The sequence below is a fragment of the Gossypium arboreum genome, chromosome 8 (assembly GCF_025698485.1).
Source record: "Gossypium arboreum isolate Shixiya-1 chromosome 8, ASM2569848v2, whole genome shotgun sequence".
Classification (NCBI taxonomy): Eukaryota; Viridiplantae; Streptophyta; class Magnoliopsida; order Malvales; family Malvaceae; genus Gossypium; species Gossypium arboreum.
In genome coordinates, this window is record NC_069077.1 from 132,980,260 (window position 1) to 132,999,994 (window position 19,735).

Genomic DNA, 19,735 nt, shown 5'->3' on the forward strand with positions numbered 1-19,735 from the left:
GGTCATCCATAATATTTACATAAACCAAAACATTAACAGTAGCCACACAAGAGCCTATACATGCCATATAACCTGAATTAAATATTCCAAAAACTACCAAATTGACCTGGATAGTATGACTTGAGTGTCGATCTGATCGTCGAACTTTTCGAGTATTTATAATGACATTGAACAACACAAGTAAGCTTAATGAAGTTTAGTAAGTTTGATGCATTAAACGATAAATCTTACTGAAGTAAATACAACAATTCAAACAATAATAATCAACCATGAGAATTCCCTGTCATCCACAATTTCAATCGATGAATTCATCTATGCTCAGATCAATATTCAATAAATAACAAATCTTTCAAATTTATTAAACAGATTACCTTATCGAGATTTTCCATTCGAAGAATGACTTACGGATGAAAGTACATCGTCAGAGCAACCAAAACACACTAGATGCTCATAAGAGCTAGTCCAATCGAAACACACCAGACAGATGCTCATAAGAGCTAGTCCAACCGAAATACACCAAACAGAAGCTTATAAGAGCTAGTCCAACCGAAACACACCAGATAGAGAGCATAACATGAGAGTTCGCAAAATATGCTGAACCTCGGTTTACTCGGGTAATATACAAATATATCCATCCAATACCATTTCCACTTCAAACCCCTGTAACACACCAAATCACGATTGTACTCTATCCTGCGTTCAATCCAAACCGAAAATCAAACACAATATTATATCTCAAATTACCATTCATTATCAACAATTAAAAATAAATATGTAAGTTGTACCGTGTTAATCTACTCAAAAATTTATATTGATGTTAAATTCTAAACCGTACGAACTTACCTGAGCTGAATTCTAGTAGTTGCAGAAGTTCAGAGACAATTCTGCTATTTTTCCTTTTCCACGAGTATCTACAGGATCTTGATCTAAAATATAGAATTCCTCAATTATCAGCTTACATTTCACATTCCAATCCATTTTATGATTAATACCCTTTATTTTTTAATTTACATAATTACCCTAAACTTTTACAATTTTTGCAATTTAGTCCATTAACTCGAAATTCATCAAATTAACCATTTTTCTCAAGTCAATATTTTATCCAAACATACTAGGCCTTTAAAAAGCCCGTAATAAATATTAAATTCACTATTAAACCCTAAAATTTTGACATTTTCATAATTTAATCCTAAAATCAAAATCTAACAAAAATGACTTTACAAATTCATCAAATAACATAATCAAAGCTCCAAATACATGGTATTCATAAAAAAAATTTCAATATTAATCAATGGAAACTTTCAAAATTTTTAACAGAATAAAAAACGAAGGTACGAGTTAGCTTGACCTAGTTGTAACGATATCAAAACCATAAAAATTACAAGAAAATGGTTCAATTTCCTTCTCATGCAAGGGAAAAAGATGAAAAAGCTTCCTAGGTCATAAATGGTGAGGTTTGGCCAAGAAAAAGAGAAAATGAGAAAAAATAAAGCTTTTGTTTTAACTTTTTAATTAATTTTGTATAATTTACAAAATTGCCATTAAACCTATTTTCTTTAAATTTTTCTTTAATTATTAATCCCATTATTTTCCACTATTAACTAATGAGGTCTAATTGTCTTATTCTATTATTAATAATTAAGCTATTAAATCATCAAAATACAATAAATACTAAGTTTTGCATCTTTTACAAATTAGTCCTTTTCTTTAATTAATTATCTAAACGTTAATATTTCCGAACCAAATTTTAATACGACTTTAATGACTCCATAAATTTTCTAAAAATAATATTTATGAGTCGATACGATGGAAATTTTTGGTCCCGAAACTACTGTTCTGTCACCATTGAAAATCAGGTTGTTACAACTCTCCCTCATTAGGAAATTTCGTCCTCGAAATTGTTACCAGAGAATAGATCCGGACACTGTAGTTTCATTGATTCCTCGGTATTATAGGTAGCTTCTTCTGAACCATGACGATGCCATAAGACTTTTACTAACAGGTCTCTTTTGTTTCACAATTTTTTGACTTTTCTAGCTAAAATTCTTATTGGTTTTTCAAATATGTCAAGTTTGACTGTAACTCAATTTCACTATGAGGAATCACATGTGAAGGATCAGATCTGTACCGTCTCAACATCGAAACTTGGAACGCATTATGGATTTTCTCGAGTTTAGAGGCCAAAGCAAATGTATAAGCTACAGGGCTGATTTTTTCAACAATCCTGTACTGTCCTATAAATCTCGGACTCAGCTTTCCTTTCTTACCCAAACAAAACACTTTCTTCCACAGAGAAACTTTTAGGAATACCTGATCGCCAATAGCAAATTCTATATCTTTTCTTCTCAGATCCGTATATGATTTTTGATGATCAGACGCAACTTTCAAACTATCTTGAGCAACTCGAACTTTGTCTTCAGTTTCTCGTATCAAATCAACCCCTACCATTTTGGATTTACTCAACTCAGAACAATACAACAGTAGGTTACACTTTCTCCCATAAAGAGCTTCAAATGATGCCATTTTTATACTAGATCGATAACTGCTATTATAAGCTAATTCAACTAACGGTAGGTGCTTTTCCCAGTTACCTTCAAATTTAAGTATACAACATCTCAACATAACTTTCAGAATTTGAATCACTTGTTTTGATTGCCCGTTTTTCTGAGGATGAAACATTGTGTTGAAATTAAGCTTAGTGCCTAGAGCCTAGTGAAGTTTTCACCAAAATCTCAATGTAAGTCTCAGATCTCAATCTGAAATAATAGATGTCGGAACTCCGTGTAATCTCACAATCTCAAATACATATAGTTCCACTAATCTATCAAGTGAGATGTCTGTTCTAACTGAAATAAAATGTGCCGATTTAGTCAATCTGCCAACAATCACCCAGATCAAATCTTTCTTTCTCAGAGTTACAGGTAAACCAGATAGAAAATCCATCGTGACTAGTTCCAACTTCCACTCAGGGATCATAACAGGTTGTAGTAAACCCGACGATACTTGATGCTCTACTTTTACATGTTGACAAATCAAACATTTAGCTACAAATTCACAAATTTCCCGTTTCATACGCGACCACCAGTACATTTTTTTCAAGTCACAGTACATCTTCGTGCTACCCGAATGAATGGAGTATGTACTGCAGTGAGCTTTAGAAAGAATATCATGTTTTAAATCTAGATTATTCAAAACGCAAATTCTATCACGACAACGCAAAGTACCATTATCATCAACACTGTACTCTAAACTCAAATTATTCTGAATTATCTGTCATTTTAACATCAACTTCGGATCTTCATCTTGTAATTCTCGAGTTTGTTGTAGAAACAGGGGTTTTTTTCTCAACTCTGCTAATACAGAACCATCTTCATTCAAAACTAAATGAGCGTTCAACGCTTGAAGTCCAAACAATGACGACTTTCGATTGAGTGCATCCGTAACTACATTAGCCTTTCCTGGATGATAATCAATAATCAGAACGTAATCTTTTAGTAGTTCTAACCATCATCTCTATCTCAAATTCAATTTTTTTTAGTCATCAAATACTTTAAACTTTTGTGATTTGTAAACACGTGACATTTCTAGTGTCTCCAAATCTTTAAAGTGAATACAATTGTGGCCAGCTCGAGATTATGAGTAGGGTACTTCTTTTCATGCAACTTTAACTGACGAGAAGCATAAGCTACTACTTTCCTTGCTTGCATAAGTACACAACCTAAACCATTGACAGACACATCATTATAAACAACATACGCTTCTCCAGATTCAGGCTGAGTCAACACTAGAGCTTCCGTCAACATGTTCTTCAGCTAATCAAAACTTTGTTAGCACTTATCGGATCAAACAAACTCAATATTTTTCTGTAACAATCTGGTCATCGGTGAAGCAATAATCAAAATTTTTTTAACAAAACATCGATAGTAACCTGCTAAACCCAGAAAACCTCGCACTTCTAAAATATTCTTTGGATTTTTCCAATTCATCATAGCCGAAACTTTACTCGGATCAATTCGAATCCCATTTGATGATACTATGTGACCCAAAAATCCAACCTTGCGAAGCCAGACCTCACACTTACCAAACTTTACGTACAACTATTTTTCTCTCAAAACCTGTAATACGATTCTCAGATGTTGAACATGCTCGGATTCTGTCTTGGAATATATTAATGTGTCGTTAATAAACACAATAACAAATCTATTCAAATGAGGTTGAAAACCCCAATTCATTAAATCCATAAAAGTAGCAGAAGCATTAGTCAAACCAAATGGCGTTACCAAAGACTCATAATGGCCATAACGAGTTCTTAAAGTAGTTTTTGACACATCACAGTATTTAACCTTTAGTTGATAATACCTAGATCTGAGATCCATCTTTGAGAACACCGTGACACATTTCAATTGATCAAAAAAATCGTCGATGAGTAGCAAGGGGTACTTATTTTTTATCGTGACTTTGTTCAACTGCCTGTAATCTATATACGATCTCAAAGAGTCATATTTCTTTTTCACAAACAACACAGGTGCACCCAAGGAAGATACGCTCGGTCGAATGAACCATCTGTCTAATAACTTTTGCAATTGTGCTTTTAATTCTTTTAATTCAGTTCGTGCCATACGGTACAATGATATTGATATCGGTGCAGTTCTAGGAACCAAATCAATCACAAACTCAACTTCATGATCAGGAGGCAATCCCAGCAACTCTTCAAGGAATACATCAGTGAACTCACTAATAACTGGTAATTGATCTAGCTTCAATTCTGAATCTCTGGTATCAAGAATGTATGCTAGAAATGCTTCACTACCTTTTCATATCAATCTCTGAGCAGAAAAAGCTAAAATAATTCTAATAATGCTTCACTACCTTTTCGTATCTAGAAATGCTTCCTCTCTAGCTCAAATAGCATAAGTGCGAGCATGTGCTCTAGCCTCTGATTGAACAACGGTGTCTTTTACCCCAATACGAGTAGTCCCAAGAACACTATTTTGACCCCGGACGTCTACCTTTCTAAGATGTAGACATTTACTTTTCTTTCTGATCTTCATCCTCTTTTGACGGTTTAGGGCAATTTCGAAGAAAATGATTAGTCGACCCACATCTAAAACAGGCTCCCGACTTAATTCTACACTCGCTAGGATGATATTTCCCACAACATCTACAATTGGCTTCGGAGCATTTCATTCACTTTCCACACTACAAACTAGTTTTGTAGGTACTCTAAAATCATGTTGAATTGATTTGTTTTTGTTCAGATGCGCAGACACTGAGGTAGCTCGAGTAAAATCTTCTTTAGTTTTCTTTGCCTATAATGCAGAAAACTACTTGGAAGAACCTCTCTTGTGAAATTATTGAATACGTTTATCCCGTTGTATCTTACGGTTGTAACTTCTTCCATTTTCTGTGCACAATCAGATAAGACAATAAATTCTTAAATTTCATTACTTCCGATAATCAGTTAGATTTCATCATTCAAGCCATCTTCAAACCGGATACACATCTCTTCTTAAGTAGGCACAATTTCTCGGTCATATTTACTATGATACACAAATTCTCTCTCGTACTCAGCTACTAATCTATTTCCTTAATGTAACTCAAGAAATTCTCACTTTTTCTTGTCCAGATACCTTTTTCCCAACATATTTCTTTTTAAACTAAGTATGAAAGAAATCCCAGGAAATTTACTCCCTCTGTACCACAGCTACTATCGTATACTACCAACTGTACGCTTTCTCTTTTAATAATGAAACGACACATCTAAGAAAACCATCAGGAGAGTAAGTTATTTATTCGAAAACCTGCAAGATATTCTGAAGCAATACTAAGCTTTAACCGGATCATCCTCTGATCTACCTCGAAATTCTTCGGCATCACACTTTTTGAGTTTCTCAATCAGAATACGTCGACTAGGCTCAATCACAGGAGGAGGTGGAAGTGTAACCAAAGGTATAATAAGAGGTATAATAGAGGGTGGAGGTTGTTGAGCCGGATTATTCATTTGCATAAACTCGTTGAACCACTGGTTCATAAACTCAAAAAACATATTTTTAAGTCCATGTTCCTAAGCAAGAGGAATCGAAACACTACTACTCATCCTATGATTAGAGGTCCGTACGTTACTGCTATCCTCATCATTGTCTGCACGATCAAATCCATCTAACATCTTACAATCTATAAGAAAACAAATGTTAGCTCGGAACAAACACATCACACTATCACAGATTTATATGACATGTAATTTTGGACATTTCACACGTTACGTTCAGCTCAAGAATTGAATAAAACATAGCTCTGATACCATTAAATATAACACACTAACTTGTATCCGTCGCTGGAATAGGGCTACAAAGCATTACCGAACAAATAGAATAATAAACCATTCAATTCATACATCAATGCAATACATATTCTAATTTCATTCAAATACATTCATAGTGTCCCTTAATTGAGCCCTCGACGCCCTAAGAATATAATAGAATAAATCTGAGACTAAATCAAAAATATTCTAAAAGTTTAGGAAAAAGTTGAAAAATTTGGATTATAGGGGTCACACGGCTGACACACATACCCATGTCTCAGGCCCTATAACGATCGAAATAGGGACACATGGCCGTGTCTCAGCCCGTGTTTGTGCCCTTGTAACTTATTGACTTAGGTCACACGGCCAAGCCACATGCCTGTGTGCCAGGCCGTGTAACTCCTAACTTGCATGCCTTTAACCTATAGGGGACACACAGTCGTGTGTCACACACGTTTGAGACTCACACGTATGTCTCAGGCTGTGTGGACCCAAAATGAACCTTAAAACACAAGATTACAATTTCAAGTTTTCTTGCACATTAAGAAACTAAAATACCAACCAAAATACCTATTCAAAAACACACCAAAATCAACCTATTAAGTACCTAACCAATGCACCCTCATTGGCACCACAAGTATTTATAACTATACATCAAAGTAAACATGAATTCAACTCATCAATCCATTCAAGCTAATACCTCGCCAATATACCTATCAAAGATACCTCAATAACAATAATTCCTTAACACATATCATTCATACTAGCAAAAAACTATACCTCATTCTCATGTAATATATAAGTTGGCCATTTACGCAAAAGATCATCCATAATATTTACATAAACCAAAACATTAATGATAGCCACACATGAGCCTATACATGCCATATAATTTGAATTAAATATTCCAAAAACTACCAAATTGACCTGGATAGTGTGACTTGAGTGTCGATCCAATCATCCAACCTTCCAAGTATCTACAATGACATTAAACAACATAAGTAAGCTTAATAAAGCTTAGTAAGTTTCACACATTAAACGATAAATCTTATCAAAGTAAATACAACAGTTCAAACAATAATAATCAACCATGAGAATTCCCTGTCATCCACTATTTCAACTGATGAATTCATCTATGTTCAGATCAATATTTAATAAATAACAAATCTTTCAAATTCATTAAACATATTACTTACCAAGATTTTCCATTCGAAGAATGACTTACGGATAAAAGTACATCGTCAGATCAACCAAAACACACTAGATGCTCATAAGAGCTAGTCCAACCAAAACACACCAGACAAAAGCTCATAAGAGCTAGTCCAACTGAAACACACTAGATAGAGAGTATAACACGAGAGTTCGCAACATATACTGAACCTCAGTTTACTAAGGTAATATGCAAATATCTCTCTCCAGTACCATCTCCACTCCAAACCCCCATAACAAACCAAATCAAAGTTGTACTCTATCCCGCATTCAATCCAAACCAATCATCAAATTCAATATTATATCTCAAATTACCATTCATTAACAACAATTAAAAATAAATATATAAGTTGTACCATGTTAATCTACTCAAAAATTCATATTTATTTTAAATTCTAAATCGTATGAACTTACCTAGATTGAATTGTAATAGTTGTAGAAGCTCAGGGACTATTCCGCTATTTTTCTTTTTCCACGAGTATCTAATGGATCTTGATCTAAAATATAGAATTCCTCAATTATCAGCTTACATTTCACATTCCAATCTATTTTACAATTAATGCCCTTTTATTTTTCAAATTTACACAATTACCCCAACCTTTAAAATTTTTACAATTTAGTCTCTTAAACTAAAATTCATAAAATTAATCATTTTTCTCAAGTAAATATTTTATCCAAATATACTATGCCTTTATACAGGCCTTAATAAACATTAAATTCACTATTAAACCCTAAATTTTGACATTTTCACAATTTAATCCTAAAATCAAAATCTAACAAAAATCACTTTACAAATTCATCAAATAACATAATCAAAGCACCAAATACATGGTATTCATCATAAAAATTCAATATTAATCAATGGAAACTTCCAATATTTTTAATATAATAAAAAACGTAGGTACAGTCTAGCTGGACCTAGTTGCAAAAATATCAAAAACATAAAAATTACAAGAAAACATTCAATTTCCTTACCATGCAAGGAAAAAAGATGAAAAAGTTTTCTAGGTCATCAATGGTGAGGTTCGGCTAAGAAGAAGAGAAAATGAGAGAAAATAAAGCTCTTGTATTATCAAAATAACTAGTTGCTCATATGTATGGCGTTTTCTATCGAAAGTTTGGGCTTAATTTCGAGAGAGATTGTTTTGGAGTTTCGGGAATGTCAAATCAATTAGTTTTATATAAGATGTTTGGATTCCAAAATTGGGGCCGCTACACTAACACCTGCTTTCTAATACTGATTTCTCGACACAACTTAAAGTGGCTAATTTTGTGGATACTAATGGGTGTTGGATGTGGTCAGAACTGTATAATTATTTTAGCAGGGAAACTTTGGCGTTTATTGTTGCTTGTCACCCCCTAATGATGCACTTGGTGATGACATATTCCTATGGAAGTCGAATAATAATGGTAAGTTCTCTATCAAAACTGCCTATAATAGTATTGTCCAATCTGATTATTTACAGGATGACAATGGATGGAAAAAGATTTGGAAAAATTTATTAACCCCTAGAATTAAACACTTTCTTTGACTAGCGAGGCACAGATGAATCCTTACGAATTGTGAAAGGGTTAGGAGAAAGATAACTAATGAAGTATGATGCTTAATATGTGGGGAGGTTTAAGAGATTGTTTTACATGTTTTACATGACTGTCGATTTGCAACTAAAGCTTGGAAGACGATAATTTCATCGGATTGTGTTCCCAGATTTTTTTGAAGTGGAACTAGATGATTGGGTAAGTACTAATTTAAAAGGAGAATTTCGAATGGGGATTGTTGGAGCTGAGGATCAAGTTATGTTTGTGGTTTTGTGTTGGATGTTATGGAAGGATAGGAATAATTATGTTTTCCAGCCAGAGATTGAAAGAGTGGAAAATACGGTCAGAACTGTGGAGTGCTCCGCTGCAAATGTTTGTAAGGCAAACTGTAAAAAAAAATAGAGAAGCCAGAATTGAGACGATTAAATGGCGCCCACTTAATCCTGGATGGATTAAAGTTAATAGGAATGGAGATTGGTCGATGGCTGGAGGTGTATTTCGTGATTCTTGTGGAACCTAGATCGAAGGTTTTCAAAGGCTTGTTGGTAGAGGCTCGGCAATGAATTTAGAGTTGTGGGTTATTCTACATAGACTAGAAATAACTCGGATTAGAGGACGCAATAAGGTGATTATTGAAATTGATTATATGTTGGTAGTGGAAATGATTAATGAATTCTTGAGAAGTAAGCCATCGATGACTCTCGTCAAGAGAATAAAAGAAGTATCTTAACAATTTGAATTTGTTAAATTCTAGTTTGTAGAAAGATAAGGAAACATGGTTGTTGATTGGCTAGCCAGAACATGGCCATCTACTGATGTTAATTTACGTATTCTTGATGTTCATACATTATATGTTAGGAAATTACTTTTAGAAGATAAATTAGGTGTTCCATATGTAAGAACAAACTAATATAAGGCAATATGATGCCTTATCTTATCTATATATATATAAAAGATAATTACAACGATAAAATATATTACTTTTTGGTAAATTACATAGGTAATCACCCAATTATTAGTAAATTTCTGTTTTGGTTACTTAATTATGAAAAGTTATAATTGGTCACACAACTATTCAAATTTTTACTTTTTGTCAGCCGCAGTTAAATTACTAACGGAAAGATAACTTGGCAGCCTTTTCAATTGGCAGAATAACCACTTTAACCCTCAACATTTACACATTGTGTCAATTTAGTTTTGATTCCAAAAAAAATATCCCTTAAAATTTACATATTGTGGAATTTGGTGTTTTTGTTGTAGTTTTACTTTTATTTATGACATTGAGGGTTAACTTTAAAAGAATGAGAAAATTTAAAAGTTATTATATTGAATTTTTAGGTGTTCTCATTTTGGTATATTTCTGATTAAATTTAGTTGATAATTTGTTTTTCTAAGCTTTTTTGGTGAAAGGGTCATAAAGAAAAGCAATATTGAAAAAGAAAAAAAAGACCAAATTACATAATGTGTAAACATTGAGGGTTATTTTTTTAAAAATCAAACCTAAATTGATGCAATATATAAAATATTGAGGGTTAAAGTTACTACTCTACCAATTTTAAAAGTTGTCACATCATCTTTCCATTAATCATTTAATAGTTGATGACCAAAAAAGAAAAATTGAATTGTTAGATTACTATTTTGCAACTTTTCATAGTTGAATAACTAAAAAAGAAACTTATTTTGCAACTTTTCATAGTTGAATAACTAAAAAAGAAACTTACCAATAATTGAGTAACTACAAGTGTAGTTTACCCATTAGTTTTTTAAAAATTAGTTAAAACCAGCTTCTTAATTGTACCTTTCTAAATAAAGGATAATTTATTATTAATGCATGTGGTAAAATATTATTATTCATTATAAATATTTGATGAAATTAAAATTTTATTCATAAATTTTTTATGCTGAACCGTATCAAGCCGATCAATAATACCTGCCATAAGTCGTAAGGAATAATTATCACCTTACATGTACTTTTTGGAATCTAGTGTTTTCAGTGCAGTTGTTTTGTCATTATTACTTGTAATTTTTTAATAGATTGGTAATAAAATTATTTTTTTAAATTATTTTTTTTAATCTTGTCGTTGATGGTTTTTGCATGAAAAAAACAATGTATAAGTAAATACTGACTTATTGATTACCTAACGTTTAACTAATATCAAGTTGCATCATATTGTCAAATCATGATGAGAGGAAAAAAAACTTGTAACCACCCTAACCAGCCTAAATAGTAGACCCGAGCCGAAGAGGTCAAATTACCCACCGAAGTGATCCTGTCTTTTTCAAATCTATTCTCAATTCCCAACTTGTTCTATAACAATGAATATCTCATTTTAATCAATTAAAAGCTAACATTAATTTAGCAGTGGAAAAATAAATCAACAATCTTTGTATAATAGTCTAACCTGTGTAAAACTCTTAAGACATTAGCAACATCCTAAAATAAGTACCAATAGGTAATATTAAGTATGGACCATTTTGTCTATATAAATACCTATAAATAACATGCGTCGTAATTAATGTGATTAAAAGTAACTGTTCCCTACCACGATTTTTTTAATAATATAAAATGATAGATAATAATTCATTGGCGAGAACAAGCCGAGACCCTTCGCATGTTGAGTCCGTTGGTTATCTGAAAAGATGGAAAGTAAAGGGGAGTGAGCTATGGAAGTTCAGTGTGAGTTTTATTCCAATAAACCAATTCAATATTCGATCAAAAACATTATGAATAACAAAAAATTTCATATATCAATCAATTCAATACGGTAAATTGGGTTTGCTACTTAAGCAAGCGAACATTAACTTTCAATTGTAATCAATTGGGCGAATTCAATTATTCATTATATCGTTCACCAAAACCATATGCACATGCAATAGTTCAAACATTTCAATAGGTGCTTTTCATGAGTATGCTCAATATGTTATGAAGTGATTGTTTAGCAATTTGTTTAACAATCGATAATCTTACCCTCGACCACTAGCATAAAAAATTGGGAGTTCCCCAGAACCCCTCTTCCAAACACACCAATTAAGTCATCCTGGGTTGTTCAGCAACGATGACTTGCTACCTCAGGTTGCTCGAAAATGATGGCTTATCATATTGCAGTAAAACTATTAGATCAGACATATATGGTTAAAGCACTAAGTTGCAGTCAAGCTATCGATACTGCGGAAACACGGTCGCTCCTAGTAGAAAGTTGTTGGAGGAATCATGAGAACACAATACACAAGTGTTGCAGTTAGGATCTGCTATAACTGTGGGTACATAGTAGGACTGTCGTAGTTGGAATCTACTGAGACTGTGAATACATATCGAACATTCGTTTAATTATGGAGTCAAAACTGCTCGCAGATAATAGTTGTCAAAGGGATTGTGCAACATAGTGAGATTGCAGTTGGAATCTGTTGTTCTATGGGTACACAATCAATCAATCCTTTATGCTGTCAGTATGAGCTACCATTCTTCCTTCTTTCATATCATTGGTACACAGTTAATCATTCGTTTATATAGTCACTATGAGCTGCCATTCTTCTTCTTTTCATATCGATCCCTCATGCATATGCGATGTAATTATTCTTTTAATGCATACATTTATTCGATCATTAATACTTTTAACATTCTACTTTATTGCTTAACAATGTCGTTCACGATTATATCCATCAACAGTTTAATAATTTAGGCATACAAGACGTTCATTCGGCATATATAACATTGATAAACACAAAATCATTCATGGATCAAGCAATCAATAAAAAATAATTAAGATCATAAATTCATTCTTTCATATATTCAATTATTCTAATCCTAGTTCAGGACCTAAATGTAGAATCTAGTTCTCTAGATGCCATTAAAAACATACTCAGGGATTGATTTGTATAACACAATAAAAGATAAAGCAAAATTGTGATTTTTAAGTTTTAAGGTCCACATGACTGTGAGACCAACCCGTGTGTGAAGCCCTAGGCCATGTGCGATGCAAAGAGTGTAGGTGAGACACACGACAGTGTGTGATGGATCCACATGGCCTTGCATGTGGCCATGTACAATGCTTTAGGCCGTCTATGATGCGATAGAGTGAGGTGCAGGAGCCATATGGCCATGTGTGAGGCTTCAGGTCGTGTATGAAATGCAAATGTAAGGGAAAATAGAGGGACATACCTGTGTGTGAGGTTATGTGATCTACACCGGTAGGCCACATACCCGTGTGGTAAGCCGTGTGAGACTGGATAGCTTCGAATTTTACCTCAATTTTTCGTAAAAGAACACATACATGACTTTTTTGTGACCTTAAATGACTACCCCCCATTCAAGTTCAATCCAAACACCTACAAGGGTCTTTCAATTGGAAAAATTCAAGAATAAAAAATGTATTTTCAATATTTGTAGAAGTTTTTAGGAAAAATGTTAAAGATTTTTAGTCGGATTGAAAGATTCATCAAAATACGATATCTTCCAGAATTGAAAAGTCCTAGTTGACTAAGAACAAGGTACTTATCGTTCTTATTAGAATATTCAATGATCTAGTGACATGAGTTTCAAAAATTTGGGAAAGAACAATTGATGAGGATGGGATTGAATTTTCAAAACTTTAAAGAATATTTTTTTAGCAAAACTTAAGGGCTTAGAAGAGTTTTAAAGTAGAGAGTTTTGAGAGAAAACTAAGGTATAAATAGAGAGAGTTAGGGTTTCAATTTGATAAAATAACAAATAGGGAATCTTAATAGAATTAGGGAAGGGCTTAAAGAGTTGAGTTGAGAAAAAAATTGAGGGTAATGGGAAAATAGCCCATTAGTCTAAAATTATTCAAAATATATGTGAAAGTAGCATGGATAAAACCTAGGATATGAGGGATATTTAGGAAGGCCTTAACCATTGGGCTAGTGCCCATATTCATGCTAAAAACACACAAATAATTTCATAAATCATGTTTCCTAGGTTCTATATGTGCAGAAAAATTTAAAAGGATAAAATCAAATTTACAAGATTTGAATCTTAAGTTCTAAAGATTTCCTACTAGGCTTCAAACCAATAAGGCTAATTTTTAATTCTTAAAAATTCCAAGAATTCTAACCGCTAATTTTTCAGATGTTACAGAACTTATATTAGTAAGTAATATAAATGGTTCATAATTTAAATAATCAAAATTGAGCAAATTGATTCAATGGACTATTATGTTGTCTATCGAGTCCTATTGGGAGATACCTTATCTTGAGTATCAGAGTGGATGACTCCCAATAAGATAGAAATATAATTGTGATTGTTTAGACTGAAAATACATTGGACAAAACGTAAGATGAATTGATCATATATTCGTTTATGAATTTATTCACTTGTGACGTTCATAATGTGACTTACCTCAATCTTGAATCAGTAATTAACTATGTGTATGTGACTTGTATATTTTGATATATGGAAAGCCTGAGTTCAATTGGTAATAGATCCAAAAGCTGGTATGTTGGATATACAACGTATTTATGACATATCTTTACTTATAATAGCAGAATTCTTAGTCCAATAAAGCATAAAAGATATTCTCTTATTGACATTGCATAGTTGACGAAAAAAATATATGGTCACAGGTCATTTGACCAGCACAAATGATTTTATTACTGTGTTTATAGATGACAAAAGTTTTGGACAATTATAAAGTAGCACATGTCAAACCAAAATTACTGTAGTTCAAAGGGAAAATTACAATGGTGAAAATAATGATATCATATATGTGTTGTAATTATTTTTATCTAATTAATTTAAATTAATTAAGAGATAAATATTTATATTTTATATTATCACTAATTAAAATAGAATAATTAAGTGATAATATCATATGATTATCTTATAATTAATTAATTAAATTAATAAGAGATAAATAATAAATAAAAAGTTTAAATTATTGTAGAATAATCAAGTAGAGTAGTTAAATTCTACAAGAAGTCTCTTTTATTCAAGTATTTGGCACTATAAATAAGAGTTACCTTAAGCCATTCTACAAATGGATAACTTCAAGAAGCCCAAAAAATCTTCGTAAAATTCTCTAAAGAAGCCTAAGAACTTGAAGAAATTTTGACGAATGTCGAATCAATTTTGAAGAAAAGTCGCCTTCCGATCCAATTCAACTATAGAGAAGAACCCAAAAGTCATTTATGAAGAAAGCCGCCTTTCGTTCCATTTCAATTGAAGAAAGGAGGTGATGGTCACTAAACTAACTATAAATATGACAAAGGCAAGCACACATATTAAATAATAGTATATCTATGGTGAGTAAAGATATCGTATCCGCGATGACTAAAAGTATTAGTAATTACCATTTTCTTATTATTTAGCCGACAAATTGGTGTCATATGTTTTAATCTAAAATTGCTAAACTAATTTAACTAAGAATGCAACAGAGAATAAATCAAGGAAATAATCGAATATTAACCAATGAGAGAGATAATACCCAGGAAAGAATCTACCTAGACTTCACCTATTATTATAAATCTGAATTAAACGATTTATTCACTTGGTGTGTTGATCCATAGAAATCCCTAAATTATGCAAATATCTCTTTCGAGAGTAAGAACAACTGACTCTAGGTTGATTAATTAAAATATCTTTCTAATTAAAACCCCTATCTTTGCATTAACTCGATCTATGGATTCCTCTATTAGATTTGAATCTAATCCAGTAGATTTATGTTCTCCTATTTCTAGGATTGCATGCAACTCCACTCAATTATGCTAGATTTACTCTTAAACAGAGACCTTTGTTCCACTGAATTAAGCACATTAAACATGAATTAATATCCTAGAAATATTAAAAAAATAAATTAGCACACATAATTAGGAACAAGATTCAATTATTTATCATGTAAATCAGAAATCAAATAATAAGATTCATCACAGGTTTCATCTTCCTAGGTATCTAGGGAATTAGTTCATAATTATAAATAGAAACATCTCAAAGCCAGAAAAACCACAAGAAACAAAACAAAAAAAACTCATAAAAAGTTCAAAAGAAATTAAAAAGAGGTCTTTGATCTTGATGGAGATCCACTTCCAAGTTGATTCCGTTGGTGTTCTTCGAGTGTTTTCTTCAATATTCTCTAATGGCCCCCTTATGTCTTATTCTAATTGGTATTTATAAACTTTAGAATGCTCAGAAAGCCTAAAAATTGTGTTTTTTCGCGTGTTTGGGAAGTAAGGTGTGAAATCGACATGGGCTGGCACATGGACGTGTGTCCAGCCCGTGTGGAAAGGCCTAGGTCTTGTGGATCCTAGAAACAGTTTATTTTGTCTGATTTTGGCTCGTTTTTCATCCTCTCGCTTTACAAAGCTCTCCTAAGTATAAAAATATGAATTTAAAGGATTAGGAGCATCAAATTCAATAATTTACATACTTAATCATCCAAAAACGCATTAAGAATGGGATTAAAATATGTTACTTTTATAGCTTATCAAATACCCCCACACTTAAGGGTTTGCTTGTCCTTAAGCAACATCCTCAACTCACATTAAAATTAATTTTTGTTAACTTATAATTCTTATCAATAATGTTTTGAAATAATTTGCAAATAATCATATATTGACAAATCAACTAAAAGAACGCTAAAGATCCAAACAATCCAAGTCAAAAAAATTTTAAACCATGGAAATAAAGGTATTTCCCCTTATCTAAGTAATTACATTTAGCTCAAAATCGACAAGACTTAACATCCTCACTAAAGATTCACTTAAATCACTCAAAGTGTTTAAGGTTCAAGAATAAGCACTCAAAAGTCAAATAAGAAGTGCCCTTACCATAAGCTTGCTTGAAAGTCAAATCTCCACCACTATAAAATGATATGACACACTAATAAAAATGTCTTTTAAGAGGTTGTAATGAGGCTTAGGTTAAGGGTGTGGAGAAATACCAGAAAAGTTGGTTATAATCGAGATCACATTGATAAATTACCAAAGTAGAAAAATAAACAAATGCTTAATTAAAAACAAGTGCATAAACCAAGAACTATTCAAGAATAAGAAAACGAGCTTCTTCTCAAAATATGAGTTTAACTGTTCAAGCTCAATCAACAAGACTAATTAATAATCATACTTTTTTCGATCTTTTGTAGAACAAAAAGAAATAATTCAGTAAATCAAACAAAGAGCATGGTTAAGAATTAACCATATCAAGTCTCGACAAAAAATGAGTTAATAAAATGAGAAAAAAGTTTCAATGAAAAAAAAAATAGTTATGGATTAACATTAATGGGTAAATCAAGAAATGGTGTGTTAGGCTCAACGGGGTTCACTAAGGGTTAATTAAAAAGGTAGGCTTTTTATGGGAAACCTAAGTGCCTTTATCATCTCATTAAATCAAATCAGAGGTGTGGTCTCGACATGTATAATTGAAGCAAGTTCTAGAATAACAAATAAAATTGACATACTCAAAACCAATAATAAAATAAGCAAGAAAAATGTATGCTCTAAAGGCTCAAAATCTCACAAAAAATCATGGTTTTTAATGTCAAACTTGTAAATTTAAAACTTAAAGATAATACCTCAATTCAGGGAAACAACCTAAATTTTTTATTTTGAAAATAAACTTATCATGCTTGATTCTCTCATGCTTTAAAGTTTAAATCAACCAATGCAAAAATGTATACAAAATAATCCAAAACACATCAATAAAAATCTCAGATCAATAAAAATTCATTCTAATGGAAGTATGAGAAAATTACTTAAACACAAGACATAATTCAGAAATTTTCTAGTAATTAAATAAATAACCAACCCACACTTAAGATGTACATTGTCCTCAATGTACAAACAGATATAATCACAGTATAAACAAAATATCATAAGAGAGGAAGAAACCTTAAATTGCCCTAAATATTAGATGAAATCACCAGAATGATGAAAAGCAGAATTGCAGATAGATCTAAATGTAGTGCATGATCCCGAGCAAACTAATAAGAAAATAAGCATAAATAGTGAAGAAGATTAAGAGGGTACAACTCAATTAGAAAAAAAAAACATAGTTCAAAAGATAATAAATGAAAGAAGTATAAGAAAATAAAGATAAAACAACAAAAAAGAAAAAGAAAAAGAAAACAAATAAAATCAATGATCCTCATTGTTAAAGGAATTGATATCGTGAGTCACCGGCACTGAAGAGGATATATAGAGGTGTTGATAGATCTGCTGCAAAGTCGTGTCAATACTGTCGAACCTCTGAAGATAGTGCTACTCGAAGTGAGTGAATTGTTCGGAGAGGTCCTCTAAGGTAGCAACAGGAGAAGCAGGATGGTGACTCGAAGGTGGATGATGAGGTGGATCCTCGTGACGGAAGGGGCCATCATCAGTGAAGTCCTTGGGCTCATTCTGAGGGTCAGAATGAGATAATCAGTACTGAGGAGGATCCACTCCACGAAGTCGCTCAATCATCCTGATAAACCATAATATATACATATTTTTATCCCATGCTTGACATATTTATGGATGATTTATCTTTGGTTTTATCAAATTCGATGCTCCTAATCCTTTAATTTCATGTTTTATACTCAGAAGAGTATAGGATAGTGAAAAGAGCAAGAAACGGGCCAAAAAAACAGATAAAATAGGCTAATTTCAGTGTTCTACACGGCCTAGGCACTTCCACACGGGTAATCCACACGGCCGTATTAGACACACGGGCTGGCCACACGCCCGTATGTCATGGCCGTATAAACTTAAAACCATGTCAGAATTACACACGGCCTGAGCACCATCACAAGGGCGTGTCACATGACCGTGGCCTTGTCGGAACCTATTTTAATTCTACTCGGAAAAGGCTAATTTTGGGTTATTTTGGGCATTCCAAAGTCTACTTAAACAAAGAAGAAGAGAATCAAAGGGGTGACGGAGGGTAGAAGGAGAGAATATTCGAAGGCAGCCATCGGAATCAGCTTGGAAGCAGGATCTACTTCAAGATTAAAGATCTCCATTCAATTTCCTTAGAAGTTCTTTGGGTTTTCTTTATGTTTTGTTATTTTCCCAATTTTGAGATGTTTTCCCCTATCGTTATGAACTAAACTCCCTAAATACCTAAGAGAGATGAAACCTAAGATAGATCTTATTATTATTTGAATTATATGATAAATACTTGTCTTATTCTTAATTATGAGTTTTAATCCTTGCTTTAATATTCCAGGATATTAATTCAGGTTTTGATGTGCTTATTCAGTGGAGTAAAAGCCTCTGTCTAAGAGTAGATCTTCCATAATTAAGCGGAGTTGTATGCAATCCTAGAGATAGGACGGCATAAATCTGTTGGATTAGAGTCAAATCTAATAAGGGAGTCCATAGATCGTGTTAATGCGACAATAGGAGTTTTAATTAGAAAGAGATTTTGATTAATCAACGTAGAGTCAGTTGTTTTTAGTCTCGAAAGAGATATTAACATAAGCTACGGATTCCTACGGGTTAAGTCAAGTGAATAAATCGTCTAATTCAGAAGCAATAAGTGAAGTCTAGGCGAATTCTTCCTTGGGTATTGTCTTCTCCATCGATTTTCAAAAAGTATTTTCCAACTTTAATCTCTATCGTGTTCTTAGTTAATTAGATAGTTAATCTTAGTTTAAAAACATCCCTTTAATTCTTAGGCTAGATAATAAAATATAGTAATTACTAGTACTTTTGGTCCTTGTGAATACGATATTTCCGGTCTCACCATAACTATACTAA